The sequence below is a fragment of the Pongo abelii genome, chromosome X (assembly GCF_028885655.2).
Source record: "Pongo abelii isolate AG06213 chromosome X, NHGRI_mPonAbe1-v2.0_pri, whole genome shotgun sequence".
Taxonomy (NCBI): domain Eukaryota; kingdom Metazoa; phylum Chordata; class Mammalia; order Primates; family Hominidae; genus Pongo; species Pongo abelii.
The window spans coordinates 146899852-146918090 of record NC_072008.2 but is presented as its reverse complement, the minus strand read 5'-3'; positions in this window follow the sequence as shown (position 1 = coordinate 146918090).

The following is an 18239-nucleotide window of genomic DNA, read 5'->3' as shown; positions in this document are numbered from 1 at the left end:
ACCTCATCAGATTGAGAAGTGGTTCCCTAGAAAATCCAATTTTCATCTATAACCTCTGACTCTTAATCATATGAAAAGATGCTTATCTCAGGCATAATAAGACATATACAAACTAAAGGTACACTGAAGCACTGATTCTCAGCTATCATATTGAAAAAGGTCAGTATGTTTGATAACATATTGTGCTGTAACAGTAATGGGGAAATGTAAGTTTGTATATTATTTGTAGGAGTATAAGTATAATATTTATTTTTTTATATATTTTTTGAGACAAAGTCTCACTCTGTCACCTAGGCTGGAGTGCAGTGGCACAATCTCGGCTCACTGCAACCTCTGCTTTCCAGGTTCAAGCGACTCTCCTGCCTCAGACTCCCAAGTAGCTGGGATTACAAGAGCCTGTCACCATGTCTGGCTAGTTTTTGTATTTTTAGTAGAGACGGGGTTTCATTTTGTTTGCCGGGCTGGTCTTGAGCTCCTGACCTCAAGTGATCCACCCCCCCCTTGGCCTCCCAGAGTGCTGGGATTACAGGAGTGAGCCACCGTGCCTGGCCATAAGTATAATTTTTATAGAGGTAATTTGTCAACATCTATCAATAGAAAGAAACAATTTTTGTAGCAGCAACTTGTCAATAGCTATCAAAAGAAGGGAATCTGTATACAGTTTTTTACCCAGCAATTCAACTCTTAGGATGTTTTTCCTTAAAAACATATATATATACTATTTAATTTCCTGAATCCATGTACACTCCCATTTTCCTAGAAGAATATCTCATATATTTTCCTCTCTTCTCAAATCCTTAACATAGTTTCCCACAGCCTCACTCTCAGATGATGATCTTGTTTCTTCTTTCACTGAGAAAATACAAGTAATCTATTGGGGGAACCCACCCCCAATATTTCAACATAGGTTCTTTCTATTTTCTGTAAGTGTCGGCCAGCTGAGAAATAAAGAGAGACAGTATAAAGAGACGAATTTTAAAGCTGGGCTGCTGGGGGTGACATCACATATCGGTAGGACCGTGATGCCTGCCTAAGTCTCAGACCAGCAAATTTTTATTAAGGGTTTCAAAAGGGGAGGGGGTTTAAGAACAGGAAGTAGGTACAAAGATCACATGCTTCAAAGGGCAAAAAGCAGAACTACTAATAAGGGTCTAACAAAGATCACAGGGCAAAGAGCAAAAGCAGAACCACTGATGAGGGTCTATGTTCAGCAGTGCACGTATTGTCTTGATAAACATCTTAAAACAAAAGAAAAGAGGGTTCGAGAGCAGAGAACCGGTCTGACCACAAATTTACCAGGGCAACGTTTTTCTCCACCCTAGTAAGCCTGAGGATACTGCAGGGCGTATCTCAGTCCTTGTCTCAACTGCACAAGACAGACATTCCCAGAGCAGCTGTTTATAGACCTCCCCCCAGGAATGCATTCATTTCCCAGGGTATTAATAGTAATATTCCTTGCGAGAAAAGAATTTAGCAATATCTTCTCTACTTGCACACCCATTTATAGGCTCTCTGTGAGAAGAAACATATGGATCTTTTTTCCCAACCCCGCAGGCAGTCAGACCTTATGGTTGTCTTCCCTTGTTCCCTAAAAATCACTATTATTCTGTTCTTTTTCAAGGTGCACTGATTTCATATTGTTCAAACACACATGTTGTACAATCAATTTGTACAATTAACACAATTATCACAGTGGTCCTGAAGTGACGTATATCCTCAGCTTATGAAGATAACAGGATTAAGAGATTAAAGTAAAGACAGGCATAGGAAATTATAAAAGTATTACTTGGGAACTGATAAATGTCCATGAAATCTTCACAATTTATGTTCCTCCACTGCAGCTCCAGCCAGTCCCTCCATTCAGGGTCCCTGACTTCCCGCAACAGTAATCAAAAGGGAACTTCCATAAACTCCCATCACTCCATTTGACTTGCATGTGTACATATTCTCTGCCTTCCCTCCTGTTGTTATAGCTGAACTGTACATGTTTAGGCCAACCCCTCCACCTATGCACAACATTTTGTCCACCAACACCAACTCAAGGATATCCCTCCTATTATTCTTTTCCTTTCATGAATCATTGTGTTTTTACCTCTCCACTAGTTCATTGCCTTTAGCATAAAAGCATGCTGTCATTTCTCCCATCTTCCTCCCTCAGCCCTCTCCAGCTATTGCTCCATTCCCAGTAAATTTCTTGTCCCTTTACAGTAAAGCTCCTGAAAACAGCTGCTAAAACTCTCGGTTTCCAGGTCCTTTCCTCTTCTTTTCTCTCGAATACATTCCAACCAGGCTTGTATTCTCACAACTCCACCAAAACTTTCCTTACCAATATTTCCAATTACCTCCACATTGCCATTTCATAGTTAATTCTCAGTCCTAATCTTACCTGAACTACATTTTTTCTAACACTTTTTTTTGAGATGGAGTCTCGCTCTGTTGCCCAGGCTGGAGTGCAGTGGCGCAATCTTGGCTCACTGCAACCTCCACCTCCCAGGTTCAAACGATTCCCCTGCCTCAGACTCCTGAGTGGCTGGGATTACAGGTGCTTGCCACCACACCCAGCTGATTTTTTGTATTTTTAATAGAGACAGGGTTTTACCATGTTAGCCAGGCTGGTTTCAAACTCCTGACCTCAAATGATTCGACTGCCTCAGCCTCCCAAAGTGCTAGGATTACAGGTGTGAGCCATCACATCCAGCCTTTTCTAACATTTTTAATGACAATTTTTAAATATACAGAAAAATTAAAAGAATTGTACACCAAACACACCCATCACCTAGATCCTGAAATTAAACATTTTAGTATATTTGCTTTGTATAGCCCATGTTATTTTTATCATGCCATTCTCTCTTTCTGTTTGATGTCATGCACCTCAGGGTTTTTTTCAGCTCTAGTAGGCTAAGCTAGCTCATCCTTTACCAATGAAGACACAGAACGAGAGGGAAGGCGAAGGGTGGGGCTAATGACAGCCAACCCAAATTAACAGATTTAAGGAATGAATAATATATTTATGTCACCTCTTGCACTTTTACTTAATTTACACCAACTATAACTTTTTTATTGTTTTATTCCAGGTACAATGAAAAATGGAAATATTATCTCAGAAATTACAACTGAGAGGGATGAAGATATAGCATATGCTATACCTAAAAGATACATCAAATGGGATATTGGGAATATGGATTGATGAAATTTAATTTACGATTGTCCTATAACGCCTTTTCATTACAGTACCACACAAATTGAGGCAATAAGTGCACATTTGATCAAAAAAGTATGGCCACTCATCTTTTAACCAAATAGATTGCAAATGTCATTAGAATTCAGATTCTATGAGGCAGGAAAGAAGTGTTTTGACTGGAGACAAGGGCAGATGGAATAAGAGAGTCAGGTATTCAGTAGGAATTTAATTTGTATTGGCTTAGACAAGGCTGTGCAATCTAGTTTCCATTCTATATTTATTTAAAGTGATATATCTTCTTTCAGTATATCTGATTTTCTAATAACAGTAGGACTAACAAATGTTACTGATAGACAAAGTTAAAATAAAATCATCATGGGGACTTCATTTTTAGCAGTGACTGTACATCGACGACCCCTTCCTTAAGTAATTTTAATTGTATATATAGCCAGCCACTGCATTTCCCTGAAACATGGAATGATTATTTTTTGGCAACATGTAAGTACAGTCATGTATCATATAATGACATTTCAGTCAATGGCAGACTACATATAGAACAGTGATTCCATAAGATTATAATAACATATTTTTACAGTACCTTTTTTTTGGCCTCCCAAAGTACTGGGATTACAGGCATGAGCCACAGCACCCAGCCTACAGTACCTTTTTTATGTTTAGATACACAAATATGTAGCATCATGTTACAACTGCCTCCAGTGTTCTGTACAGTCACACACTATACAGGTGTGTAGCCTAGGAACAATAGGCTACACCATATAGCCTAGGTGTGTAGTAGGCTATACCACCTAAGTTTATATAAGTACATTATGATGTTAATATAACAACAAAATCACTTAATGCATTTCTCACAAGCGTATCCCCGTCGAATGACTGTATATACTAAACAGCATACATTATCCATTAAGTAACCAACTACACCTCAATTAAGGTCTTATTTATTGTCAAATAATGCTGATAATGATGATAACAACCACTAAATTATTATAGTAAAATAAGTGTTTCAGATCAGTGTTTTTCAAAATGTGGGGATTTACTCCTGAGTTGCACCATGATATCAATTTTTCAAAAATAAATCAGAATTTAATATAACTGAGAATGAAAATATTTTGGTGCATCACATGTAATATATGTTTTGTAAAACTTTTCAATTACACACACACCAATACAAATACTTGGTTGTGATGCCAAATGTATTTGGTCAAAAGTTTGAAAGCCACTGTTTAAGCTGCTGGCCATCACCCCAACATCCCACCTGAAATACAGTGCCACAAAAGAAACATACTCCAGTTGAAGTCTTAGCAGTACAGAGCAGAGAAGGACAACTACCTCTCTTTTGCCCTAGACTCCTATCCTCATCAGCTCAGCCTGTGACAATATCAGGTTTTTGTTGTTGTTGTTGTTGCATATAGATCACGCTGTTTGCACAAATCAAGCTGGTGGTGAAGCTCAATTTGTTTCAAAGGGTATTATCACCTTGAAATTATATGAGACAAAGTGAGCCACAAAGTATCATCATATTATTAGCAGAAAAGGTAGACTGTGAACAAGACCCACATAAGTTTCTTATACTCCTTATTCATATATATAACATCATGACGAGTTTGAAGAAGTACAAACTTATTTTTTTATTATTACACCTTAAGTTCTAAGGTACATGTGCACAACGTGCAGGTTTGTTACATATGTATACATGTGCCATGTTGGTGTGCTGCACCCATTAACTCGTCATTTACATTAGGTATTTCTCATAATGCTATCCCTCCCTGCTCCCCCCACCCCCGACAGGCCCTGGTGTGTGATGTTCCCCACCCTGTGTCCAAGTGTTCTCACTGTTCAATTCCCGCCTATGAATGAGAACATGCAGTGTTTGGTTTTCTGTCCTTGCGATAGTTAGCTCAGAGTGATGGTTTCCAGCTTTATCCATGTCCCTACAAAGGACATGAACTCATCTTTTTTATGGCTGCAAAGTATTCCATGGTGTATATGTGCCACATTTTCTTAATCCAGTCTATCATTGATGGACATTTGGGTTGGTTCCAAGTCTTTGCTATTGTGAATAGTGCCGCAGTAAACATACGTGTGCATGTGTCTTTATAGCAGCATGATTTATAATCCTTTGGGTATGTACCCAGTAATGGGATGGCTGGGTCAAATGGTATTTCTAGTTCTAGATCCTTGAGGAATTGCCACACTGTCTTGCACAATGGTTGAAGTAGTTTACAGTCCCACCAACAGTGTAAAAGTGTTCCTATTTCTCCACATCCTCTCCAGCACCTGTTGTTTCCTGACTTCTTAATGATTGCCATTCTAACTGGTGTGAGACGGTATCTCATTGTGGTTTTGATTTGCATTTCTCTGATGGCCAGTGATGATGAGCATTTCTTCATGTGTCTGTTGGCTGCATAAATGTCTGAAGAAGTACAAACATTTGTTCTACTAAAATTAAGTTAAAAAAAGGAGTATAGGCTGGGCATGGTGGCTCACACCTGTAATCCCAGCATTTTGGGAGGCCGAGGTGGACAGATCACCTGAGGTCAGGAGTTTGAGACCAGCCTGGCCAACATGGTGAAACCCTGTGTCTACTAAAAGTACAAAAAAAGTAGCCAGGTGTGGTGGTGCATGTCTGTAATCCCAGCTACTTGGGAAGCTGAGGCAGGAGAATCACTGGAACCCGGGAGGTGGAGGTTGCAGTGAGCTGAGATCACGCCATTGCATTCCAGCTTGGGTGACAGAGGGAGACTCCGTCTCAAAAAGAAAAAAAAAAAGAGAGAGAGAGAGAGTATATTGTCATGTAAGAGTATTTTCAGGTAGCCATTTTAGGATCACTTTGTCATAAGCAAATGTAGGCAAAATAAGATGGAAAACAAAAATCAAAGGAATCTTGCTGCTGAGAAAAGATAACTAGAATGTTTGTCTCTGGATTACCTAGTTTGGTTATTTAGATATCTGGGTTAACTAAATCTACATTGATCCAATTTAGTCAAAGCTGCAATTATTTGTGTATCTCATTAGTACATATAAATATCAACACAAGCATAAAGTTGCAAAAGTAATTATCTAAAAATTAAATAGACTATCCCCCTGAACATTCACTGCTCAATTAAAGAGTTGAGTTAAGGTAATCTCTCATAGTTTTCATATTTGGCTTACCCAATTTCTTGAGCATCTTTAATAATGTTTAGTACAGGCCAAATTCTTCCCAAGCAACCAATATGCTTCTGAAGTGCCCTCTCTCTTCTCATCTCTGGCTCTTTGAATACAAATAAGCTAAGTCAAAAAATTACTTTTCATTACCTAAGTCAAAGAGAATTAAGAAAGTCAGTAGGTTAGGAAAAAGTAAAATTTCTATTATAGATTTTCACATCAAAGAGAAACAGCTGTTGGATGATCCACTCTTTGGTATTATCAGAGACATGCCTTTCTTACTTATCAACACAGAAATTTGATGGTGGATCACCTGAGGTTGGGAGTTTGAGACCAGCCTGGACAAACATGGTGAAACCCCATCTCTACTAAAAATACAAAAATTTGCCAGGTGTGGTGGCAGGCACCTGTAATCCCAGCTACTTGGGAGGCTGAGGCAGGAGAATCGCTTGAAGCAAGGAGGCAGAGGTTATGGTGAGCTGCGATTGGGCCACTGCAGCCTGGGTGACAGAGTATAACTTTGTCTCAAAAAAAAAAAAAAAAAAAAAAAAAGAACAGAAAAAAGAAATCTGAGACCTGACTATAATGGTTTAAAGGTCCATTTCTGCCTTTCTCTCCCTCTAACCCCAACTCACAAGAGACTCATACAAATGGTTTTATAGCTTTCCAATAAAATAGTCACACGATTAAGACATGATAGTTCTCGGTTACAGTTTATTCTTATATTCATATATGTTAATATGTCTAGTTGTCTGGAACAGTTTGAGAAAAGATCTCAATTAGCTGTATCGAAATGTTAAAATACTATTATTAGTAGTGGGAGAAGTTAGCTGGGAGGACAAAACTGTGTCCACAGAAATTAAAAAGCTACTAGAAATGTTCTTTTTCTCAGGTAGGAAATCTACCAGTTCAATTTGTCAGATCCCTGGTTACATGAAAGCTAAATGGGACTTCATGCAGTTAGAGGTAGAGGTAATAAAGATTAACATCAAGGCCACAGCTATAGAAATGAAGCAGTTTTCATCAAGTTATGCTCAGAGATAGCTTATTTGGTTGCTTGCTTCATTTTGCAGGGAAATTCCGAGCATCTAAAGCAGAGTTCACTGAACAAACTGTTTTCTTAGGCAAAGCATTTCCGATAGACATACACATTGATGTGGTGCTCTTCCTGCTGTTAGAACACAGATGGTACCTCTTCCACCCATGCCAACTGCCTCAATCTGATATAAAAAACATGATCCAAGCCCACTTAAGCGTATCCTTGAACAAACATTAGAGAATATTAAGGAAAACATTCATCCCCAGTGAAATATCCCTATATTGGAGACATGCTTGTGATTAAAAAATATTCCGCATGTAACAGTAATAAGAGTACAACATGTATGATCATATAAACCTGCTTTTGAAAGTTCTAATATTTCAGGATACTTGTTTCAGAAAATCTAAAGTGAAAACATTTCAATAGCAAAGTGCACGTTTAAGACACATTAATTAAGGCCTACACAGGTTGTATCTTTGACAATCGAATACATACACAGAAAATCATTCAAAGGCATGGATAAAAGTCCCAAGAGACAAAGAGATAATAGACGTTTACTGAAGTAGATGGCCCTTGTCATACTCCATAGGAAATAAAAAATTTAATATTGTTTCTAGCATAAGTTAAGAACTTATTTATACACTTAATAAATTTTTAGGAAAGTGGAAAACCGAATTTATTTATTTTTAATTTTTATTTTTTGTAGAGATGAGGTATTGTTGCCCAGGCTGGTCTCAAACTCTTGGTCTAAAGCAATTCTCTTGCCTCAGCCTCCCAAAATGCAGGGATTATAGGCATGAGCCACCATGCGCAGCCCCAATTTTAAAATTCAATTTTTATTTTTCTAACTTTCATTTGCGTTTCAGAGGTACATGTGCAGAATTGTTATAAAGATAAATTGCATGTCACAGGGGTTTGGTCTACAGATTATTTCATCATCCAGGTAATACGTATAGTACCTGATAGGTACTATACTTATTATACTTATTACACTTAGAGCCTCACTCTCTTCTCACCCTCCACCCTCAAGTAGGCCCTGGTAGGTGCCTACTGTTCCCTTCTTCGTGTCCCTGTGCACTCAACTTTTAGCTCCCACTTATAAGTGACAACATGCAGTATTTGATTTTCTGTTCTTGCATTAGTTTGCTTAGGATAATGGCCTCCAGCTTCACCCATGTTGCTGAAAAGGACACGATTTTGTTCTCTTTTATGACTGCATAGTATTCCATGGTATATATGCACCACATTTTCTTTATCCAGTCTACTGTTGATGTGCATTTAGGTTGATTCCATGTCTTTGCTATGGTGAATATTGCTGCAATGAACATACACATGCATGTGTCCTTATGGTAAAACAATTTGTATTCTTTTCAGTATATAGGATTTTATATTCCTTTGGGTATATAGGATTGCTGGGTCGAATGGTAGTTGTGTTTTACGTTCCTTGAGAAATCGCCAAACTGCTTTCCATAATGGCTGAATTAATTTACATTCCCATCAGCAATGTATAAGCTCCCTTTTTCCACACCCTCACCAGCATCTGTTAGTTTTTGACTTTTCAGTCGTAGCCACTCTGACTGGTGTGAGATGGTATTTCATTCTCGTTTTGTTTCACATTTCTCTAGTGACTAGGGATGTTGAGCATAAAATTCTATTTTCAACATCCTTTTTAGATAATTGGCACATATTATTCCCTCAAAATTCCACTGTTAATTTTTTTATATTTCCCTACTTTTATCTCACCCTTTTTGTACTTGTTTTTACTCCTCAACAATTATTAGCTCAATCATATTTTGTATAAATGCTGGTAATAAAATAAAAAAGGAAGATCAGTATGGAAAAGAAGAGATTAAGTGAAAATGAGAAGTTGGAAAAGCTATTAAAGAAAAGAAAATAGAGAATACTTGTGGTAGCCATGAAATCTCCTCTTTTTTTTCTGTGCCTCTCAGAATTCAAACTACGGGGAATATATTTCACTCACACAGCTGCTGGGCTCTGAAATCTATCGCTGTATTTGCACTGAAGCCATACTTTTCATTAGCTGCTCCTAGACAGTAACTGAATGAGGCAGGGATGTTACCAGCAGTGAATCCATATGGATCTGCAGCAACCTCAATTCTTGCCTCCTCAGAAGAAATAATTCGACCAAGGGGCATAAGGCAGAGGCAAGTTTTAGAGCAGGAGTGAAAGTTTAATAAAAAGCTTTGGAGTAGCAATGAAAGGAAGTACACTTGAAAGAGGGCCAAGCAGGTGACTTGAGAGATCAAGTGCATGGCTTGACCTTTGACTTGGGGTTTTATTCATTGGGATTCTTCCAGGGTCTGCATATCTTCTCCCCTGATTCTTCCCTTGGAATGGGCTGTCCGCATGCACAGTGGCCTGCCAGCACTTGGGAGGGGCCGCATGAGCAGTGTGTTTACTGGAGGTGTACACATGCCCACCTGAGGCATTCTTCCCTTACCAGTTGAATGTTCTTAGAAGAACGTCTTATGCCAGATAAACTTTGCCATTTTGCCTCTTAGTGGACATGCTTGAGCCCAACTGCCCAACTCCTGAGATCTTATTGGGAAGCTGCTGATCACCAGCTTCAGGCGTTTTCTATCTATTGGGAGACCGCCTTTCCCTGGTGCCAGCTGTGACCAATAATTATTTTACCACGTCAGCTTAACAACTGCCTGACCATCACCTGATGTTCACCTGACATTCCTGGTATAGGGGAGCCCTCTCCTGCCCTGCTCATGTCTGACTAGCTACCTACTGTGACAGGGGTACTAACGCAAGTCATTCTTGGGAGAGGCAGGACTCCTCTGACACCTGGCTTTGGTTCAAGAATCCTTTGCACTGAGTCTCAGATTCTTCCACTCAACCTCCTTCTCTTGCTCCTTCACAATGGTCAACCTGCATCATGATCTTTCAGCTCTGCCCACTTCTCTGGCAACCTTCATATTTTCCTTTATAGGTATTTACCCTAATAATCCTCTTGCATGTCTAATCCCATTTTGGCATTTGCTTCTTGGGTACCTGAAATAGCACAAACGGTACCAAGAGTGGCACAAGGGTGGAAAAAAGGCAGTAAAATGGGGATGTTAGACTGGCTCGCTCACTGCCCATGAGGGAAGAGGACACCATCCTGCATAGTAGATGGAACACGGGCACAAGGTGGCGGCTCAATTGCTACAGGTTTCCCCAGTGCTGACCTGGAAAATGTCCTAGTGGAGGGAAATGCTGTTGCAGGTGTGATGATTTAGGCATTTGCAAGATATGGGTATAATAATGCCTACAAAAACAGAAGAGTTGGCTGGTTACTGATAAGCTATACATATGCGCTAAATAGAGATAATGGGAGATTGTGGGCCTCTAACAAGCAGTTAATGGCTAAGTGTGATAACAACAAGACCTTGGTGGTAGCTTACAAAGAGGCTCTTATCTCTTGCAGTGAAGAGCAAACAAAACTAAAGCCCTAATTGTTTGAGTTGCTGAGTCAGAGATATTTGAGTGATCAGCCAAGGCAAAATCAGCTATGTGAATGCTAGTACCCTGGGAAAGGAAGCCTGGTCCACTGAACTATGCAACGAGAAGATCTAAATAAAATCCCAGAAGATATTGACTCTGCAGTCCTCTCCATCACCACCACCACCCCCAACCACACACACACCTTGAACACTCTGGGATTGCAGAGCTAGCCCCGCCTTCCTTAATAAGTGCCAGTGCTTTGGTTGTGCTTAGAAGGTGCTACAGAGGCTTCTCCCTTGCAAGAAAACAGACGTCCCACTAAAGAACTGCCTTCACCTTCTCTCCTAACTGCCAGACCAATAACAAAGGTTAAATCCAAGCATCACCCAGATGAGGATGTGCTGGACCTGATAAGCAAACAACCTGGCTAGACACTAAACTGCAAAGATTAGCCTGTGTGTATCTTCAGGATCCAGGGGATCTATATGAGTATGCCTGGGATTAGATATTAAGACTGTTCTGGGGAGCTAGAGTGTAAAATTGTATAATCAAGAGTTCATTGACCAGGGAGCACTTTCTTACCATGACATTTAACACCAACAAGAACCTCATGAGTGCAGGCATATATGTTACTGGGAGTATCTTAGAAGCCTGGAAAAAGCCATGGCCAATACTCGCCAATGAGGAAATACTTGAGTTGTCCTAGCAGATGGCAGAGGTAGAAATAAAGGAACTGTGGGAGGGAGCAGGAATGTGAGAATGACAGTGAGGAGCTCAGCAAATCCCTTCCTCAAAGGCAATGATGACACTCAAAAAGTTTTCAAAAACAGCTATTTCAGGACTCTGTCTATTGACCAGAGGCATCCCACAGATTGAAAAGCATTTACATAAGAAAAAGTACTGAACTTTGGTAAGAACAGTGGGGGTCTCTGGTGTTGACCTCTCAACCACCCAGCTCCCATCACAGTAATTCTACCAGAGCAAGGCAAGCTGTGAAACCAGGAGCTCTACTGCCAGAGGGTACTGACTTGATTTGGAGTAGAGAAAAAGCTCCAAACCCAGGGGCATTGTCAAAAATAATGGCTTTCAGTGTCAGAGAAGGCCAATGTCGCAGCTGCTTGAGGCTGCAATACTGCTTGAGGTCATCAAAACAGCCCGAAATTTAACAGGAAAATAAGAGCCACAGTGGGCCTTGACAAGCTACCAGATATCTCTGGTGGTTTGGAAGGCTCTGCAAATATGTAAGGCTGCTTCTACTTAGAAGAGACAGGAGAAGATCTCAGAGATCTACTAGTAGGCCTGATTAAATCTAAGATCTTGCACATATGCAGAGAAGACAGGAGAAGACCCAGCAGAAAGTAAAACTTGGGGCCAACTTATAAACTGTCTGAATTTTGAAAGCAATCCCCATATATCAATTTGCAAGGATGGAAGCCTTACTGGCTCAAGTTGTTTAAGCAAACCTCTGAATAATAACTGGTTGTCCACTATGCTTATTGATCTAGTCACAGTTCCTAGGGAGCCAAACTGAAAAATACGTAAAACAAGAATTTAAACAATCAATAAAGACACTACAGAGAAGATAATCTCTTTAAAAATTAGTTCAGGCAAGTTACTAAACAAACTGAAAAGAAAAAGCAACAACAACATACTCCAAGGAGAGTAGGATGAGAATCTGTATTTCCCACAATATTATATCTAAATTGTCTAGTTTTCATCAAAATCTTACAGAACATAGAAAGGAAACAGTGAAGAGTGTCCCCATAAACAGGAAGAAAAGCAGTCTATAGAAAATGTGTCAAATGGGCCATGAAGTTGAACAAAACTTCAAAGCCGTGGTTATAAATATTTTATAAAAAATTAAAGGAAACACTTCTTAAAAATTAATGAAAATATGATTATAATAACTCATACAATTAAAAATATCAATAGAGAGATATAAATTTTCAAAAGAACCAAGTTGCAAAGTACAATAACTGAAGTAAATAATTTACTAGACGTGTTCAACGGCAGATTTGAGATGGCAGAAGAAAGAATCTGCAAATCTAAAAGTAGATCAGCAGAGATTATCCAGTCTGAAGAACAGAAATAAGAATGAAGAAAAAAGAACACAGCCTTAGAGACCTAAGAGTCATTATCAAGCCACCAAAGTAGGTAGAGAGTCTCAGGAGAAGAGAAATTGGAAGAAAAATATATAAAGAAATAATGGCTGAAAATCCCATATTTGCTGAAAAACATTAATCTGTATATGCAAAAATCTGAACGATCTCTAAATGGCATAAACACAGAGATCCACCCTAGATACTTCATAACGAAAATGTTAAAAGCATTTTTTAAAAAAACCTAATCATGGAAGGGAACTGCAATCTGATTACCAGTTGAATTTGCATCAAAAGCAATGGCAGACAGAAGGCAATGGGAGATATACTCAAAATCCAGAAAGAAAGAAAGAAAAAAAAATCTCTGCCAAACAATAAGCGTATATCCTGCAAAACTATCTTTCAAATATGGAGAAATAAAGATATTCCTAAAAGCACAAAGACGGACAGAATTCATCACTAGCACATCTCACCAATGAGAAATACTAAGTAAGTCTCTCAAGCTGAAAGGAAGTAATGCCAGATGGTGAGTCGAATTCACGTGAAAAAACAATTCTTCAGTAAAGGTAATGATGTAGGTAATTATAAAGACTGTATAAATACACTTTTCACTTTCTTTCTCTTACCTTATTTATGATACAATTGCATACAATAATAATCATCAAGTTATATGTCTGGGCTTATAACATATAAAGATGTAAGATATATGAAAATAATACCAAAAATGTGTAGTGAGGGAGTAGAACAATATTAAAGAAAATTTCTATATTTTACTGGAACTAAGTTAGTATTAATTGAATTAGGTTGTGATAAGTTAAGATGCATACTCTAATGCCCAGAGAAACGATTAAGAAAATAATTATATATACATATTTTTTAATCAACAAATGAATTGAAATGTTATACTAGAAAATATCTATCACAAAACAAAGTAGTAAAGGAGGAACAGAGAAATAAGACCAACATTTGACATAGAAAACAAGTAACAAAATGGCAGACACAAGTTCAATCATAGGAATAATTACATTAAATGTTAAAGGACTAAACATAAATCAAAAGGCAAACTCTCAGATTAAATTTAAAAAACACAATCCAACTCTGGGCTGTTCATAAGAAACACTTTTTTTTTTTTTTAAAGACAGAGTCACTCTGTTGCCCGGGCTGGAGTGTAAATGGCGCAATCTCAGCTCACTGCAACCTCTGCCTCCCGGGTTCAAGCGATTCTCCTGCCTCAGCCTCTCAAGTAGCTGAGATTACAGGCACCTGCCACCACACCTGGCTAATTTTTGTATTTTTAGTAGAAATGAGGTTTCACCATGTTGGCCAGGCTGGTCTCTAACTCCTGACCTCAGGTGATCCGCCCACCTCTGCCTCCTAAAGTGCTGGGATTACAGGTGTGAGCCACTGCACCAGGCCAAGAAACACACTTTTGATTTTAGTAAATGTAATACAAAAATTACTAGAGACAAAGGAATGTTTTATGATAATAAAATGTCAATTCATCGGGAAGCTGTAACAATGAAAAATACACACCTAATAACACAATTCCAAAATACATGAAAAAAAAGCTGATAGAATTGAAGGGAAAAACAGACAATTCAACAGTAATAGTAAGAGACTTTAATATCCTCTTCTCAATAATTGCTGCACAGAAAATCAGCCAGGATATAGAAGACTAGAACAAAACTACCGACAAGCTAAACCTGGCATCTATAGAACCCCCTAGGCACCAACAGCAGAATACACATTTCAAGTGCACATGGTGCATCCTCCAGGACAGGTCATGCAGGAAATCTCAATAAATTTAAAAGGACTGAAATTATACAAAGTATGTTCTCAAATCAAAATGGAATTAAATAAGAAATCAACAATAGAAGGAAATTTGGGAAATTGCCAAATATGTGGGAAATGAATAATGCACTTACAAATAACTCAGGGGTCAAATGTCAAATAACAAATCACAAGGGAACATTGGGTATGTTTTGAATTGGACAAGAACAAAAACACAACATAGCAAATGTATGGGATGTAGTAAAGTAGTGCTTAGAGGGTAATCTATCGCTTAGAGCATCTGTGTTAGAAAAGGAAACATATCTCAAGCTATCAACCTAACTCCATCTTAAGAAACTAGAAAAAGTGCAAACTAAACATGAAGAATGCAGTACGAAGAAAATAATAAAGATAAAAGTGGAGATCAGTGAACTAGAAACAGAAAAATAAATACAATGAATGAAATCAAAATTGGTGCTTTGAAATGATTGAATAATAAATGACAACCTTTAGCAAAACCAACCTAGTCAAAAAGAACACATGGATTACCAGTCAGGAATGAAAGAGGAGACATCATCACTTAGCTTCCAAAAATTAAAAGGGTAGGTCGGGCTCAGTGGCTCTCACCTCTAATCCCAGCACTTTGGGAGGCCAACGCTGGAGGATTACTTGAGCCCAGGAGTTCGAGACCAGCCTGGGCAACATGGTGAAACCCTGTCTCTGCAACAAAATACAAAAATTAGTTGGGTGTGATGACACATGCTTGTGGTCCTAGCTACTTGGGCAGCTGAGGTAGGAGGATCCCTTGAGCCAAGGAGGCAGAGGTTGCAATGAGCACAGATCTTACCACTGCACTCCAGCCTGGGTGACAGAGTGCGACTCTGTCTCAAGAAATAAATAATTTAAAAAAAAATTAAAAGGATTGGCTGGGCACAGTGGCTCATGCCTGTAATCCCAGCACTTTGGGAGGCCAAGGCAGGTGAATCAGCTGAAGTTGGGAGCTCGACACCAGCCTGGCCAACATAGTGAAACCTCGTCTCTACTAGAAATACAAAAATTAGCCGGGTGTGGTAGTGGGAGCCTGTAATCCCTGCTACTCGGGAGGCTGAGGCAGGATAATCACTTGAATTCGGGAGGCGGAGATTGCAGTGGGCGGAGATCACACCACTGCACTCTAGCCTGGGCAGCAGAGCAAAACTCCATCTCAAAAAATAAATAAATAAATAAATAAATAAATAAATAAATAAATGGATTATGAGGGAATACTATGAACATCTGTGTCCAAACAAATTAGAAAACAAAAAGGAAAAATTGCTGGGGGCAGTGGCTCATGCCTGTAATCCCAGCATTTTGGGTGGCTGAGGCAGGAGGATCACTTGAGCCCAGCGGTAAGACACCAGCCTCGGCAACATGGCAAAAACCTGTCTCTACAAAAAATACAAAAATTATCCAGGCATGGTGGTGTATGTCTGTAGCCCCAGCTACTTGGGAGGCTGAGGTTGGAGGATTGCTCGAGCCTGGGAGGCTGAGGTTGCAGTGAGCCAAGATTGTGCCACTGCACTCTGGCCTGGGTGATGGAGTGAGACCGTGTCTCAAAAATTAAAAAGGGAAAAATTCCTAGAAAAATTCAAACTACTGGAATCGACTAAAATAAAAATAGAAAATCTGAATTGACCTATAGCCAGTAATGAGATTGAATTAGTAATTTTAAAACCTCCCACAAAGAGAAGTCCAGGTCCGAATGACTCCACTTGGGAACTGTGCCGAACATCCGAAGAGGAATTAGCATTAATTATACACAAACTCTTCCAAAAAAATGGAGGAAGAGGGAATATTTCCTAACACATTCTATGAGGCTAGTATTACTCTGATACGAAAACCAAAAGCATTATAAGAAAATAGTACTGCAGACCAATATAATTTATGAATATAGACACAAAATTCTCAATAAAATACTCTAGTGAGTAGCAGCACACAAAAAGGACACAGCCAATAGAATTTATCACAGAAATGCAAAGTTGGTTCAAAAATACAAAAATCAGTCATTGTAATACACCATATTAGTTGAATAAAGAAGAAAATGCTCATATCAATAGACAGGAAAAACATTTGACAATATCCAATATCCTTTCATTATTTTGAAAAAACACTCAATATATACACTTGTACAAGTGCAAGGCATGTGCACCGAAAAAGTACAAAACAATGCTGAGAGAAATTACAGAAGATTTAAACAAATGGAGAAATTGTCTATGTTTGTGGATCGAAAGACTCAATATTATTAAATGGAAATTGTCCCCAAATTGACTCAATGCAATCTCTATCAAAATCTCAGCAGGCCTTTATTTTAATTTTTTTTGCAGAAACTGAGACACTGACCCTAAAATTTACATAAAAATGCAATAGAACTCTAATAGGCAAAACAATCTTGAAAAAGAACAAAATTAGAGGACTTATACTTCCTAATTTAAAAATTTACTGTGAAGCCACAGTTACCAAGGAGGAAAATAAGTTGGCCAGTTAGTAATAGCTATCTTTTCTCACTGGCCAGTTTAGAACTGTCAAGATGGGCACATGAATGGAACAATCGCATTGGCAAAGACAGAGGCTGCATATGGGCCCAGCAGCAAGAACTCCCACTCGCCACGGCCAAACTAGCTATTGCCTCTCAATGTCCAAACTGTCAGCAACAGAGACCAACTCTATGCTCCCGATATGATACTATTCCTCGGAAATGACTTTAATTGGGCCCTCCTATCCGGGATAGGGCAGTGATTCATACTGACAGGGATAGATACATATCCTGGCAATAGATTTTCTTTTCCCCCAGCAAAGCCTCAGCCAGCACCACCATTCTGGGCCTTACAGAATGCACAGGCACGGAATTCCACACAGTAAAGCATGCAACCAGACCACTCAATTCACAGTAAGAAGGATGTGGGGGTGGAACCGTGACCATGGGACCTACTAGATATATCATACACCACACCATTCAAAAGAAGCCAGACTCAGACAGTGTTTTAGAGACACAGCTGAAGCACCAGTTTGGAGGCAATGCTCTGAAAGGATGGGGTGTCATCCTGAGAAATGTGGTGTATGTATGTACTAAAGACCTCAATGTGATGCTGCCTCCTCCAGCTGGGTACCTCCTGGTATTCCCTTGCCCCATTCTAACTGAATAGGGAAGTACAGAAATTCCAGACTGAGAAGGTCTCAGACCACTCAAGAATGAAGGTTTAGGTCACACCGCCAGGTAAGTCAGCAAGACCTGCTGAGGAGACAGCTAAGGAAGTGGTGAATTTAGAATGAATAGTGGAAGAAGGAGAGGATGAGGACCCATTCTGGCCCCAAGACCAACTGCAGTGAGTAGGGTTGAAGGTCATCCCACTAATCTCTCTCTTCTGATTTCTACTCAGAAAAAAAGTGCACAGGAACCATGGAGCAGCTGCTCCCTGAACCTGTAGTGGAGAGGTTGATCTTTGCAAAGCAATAGAAGGACTACTGCAGTCATGAGAATGCACCTTTCAGACCC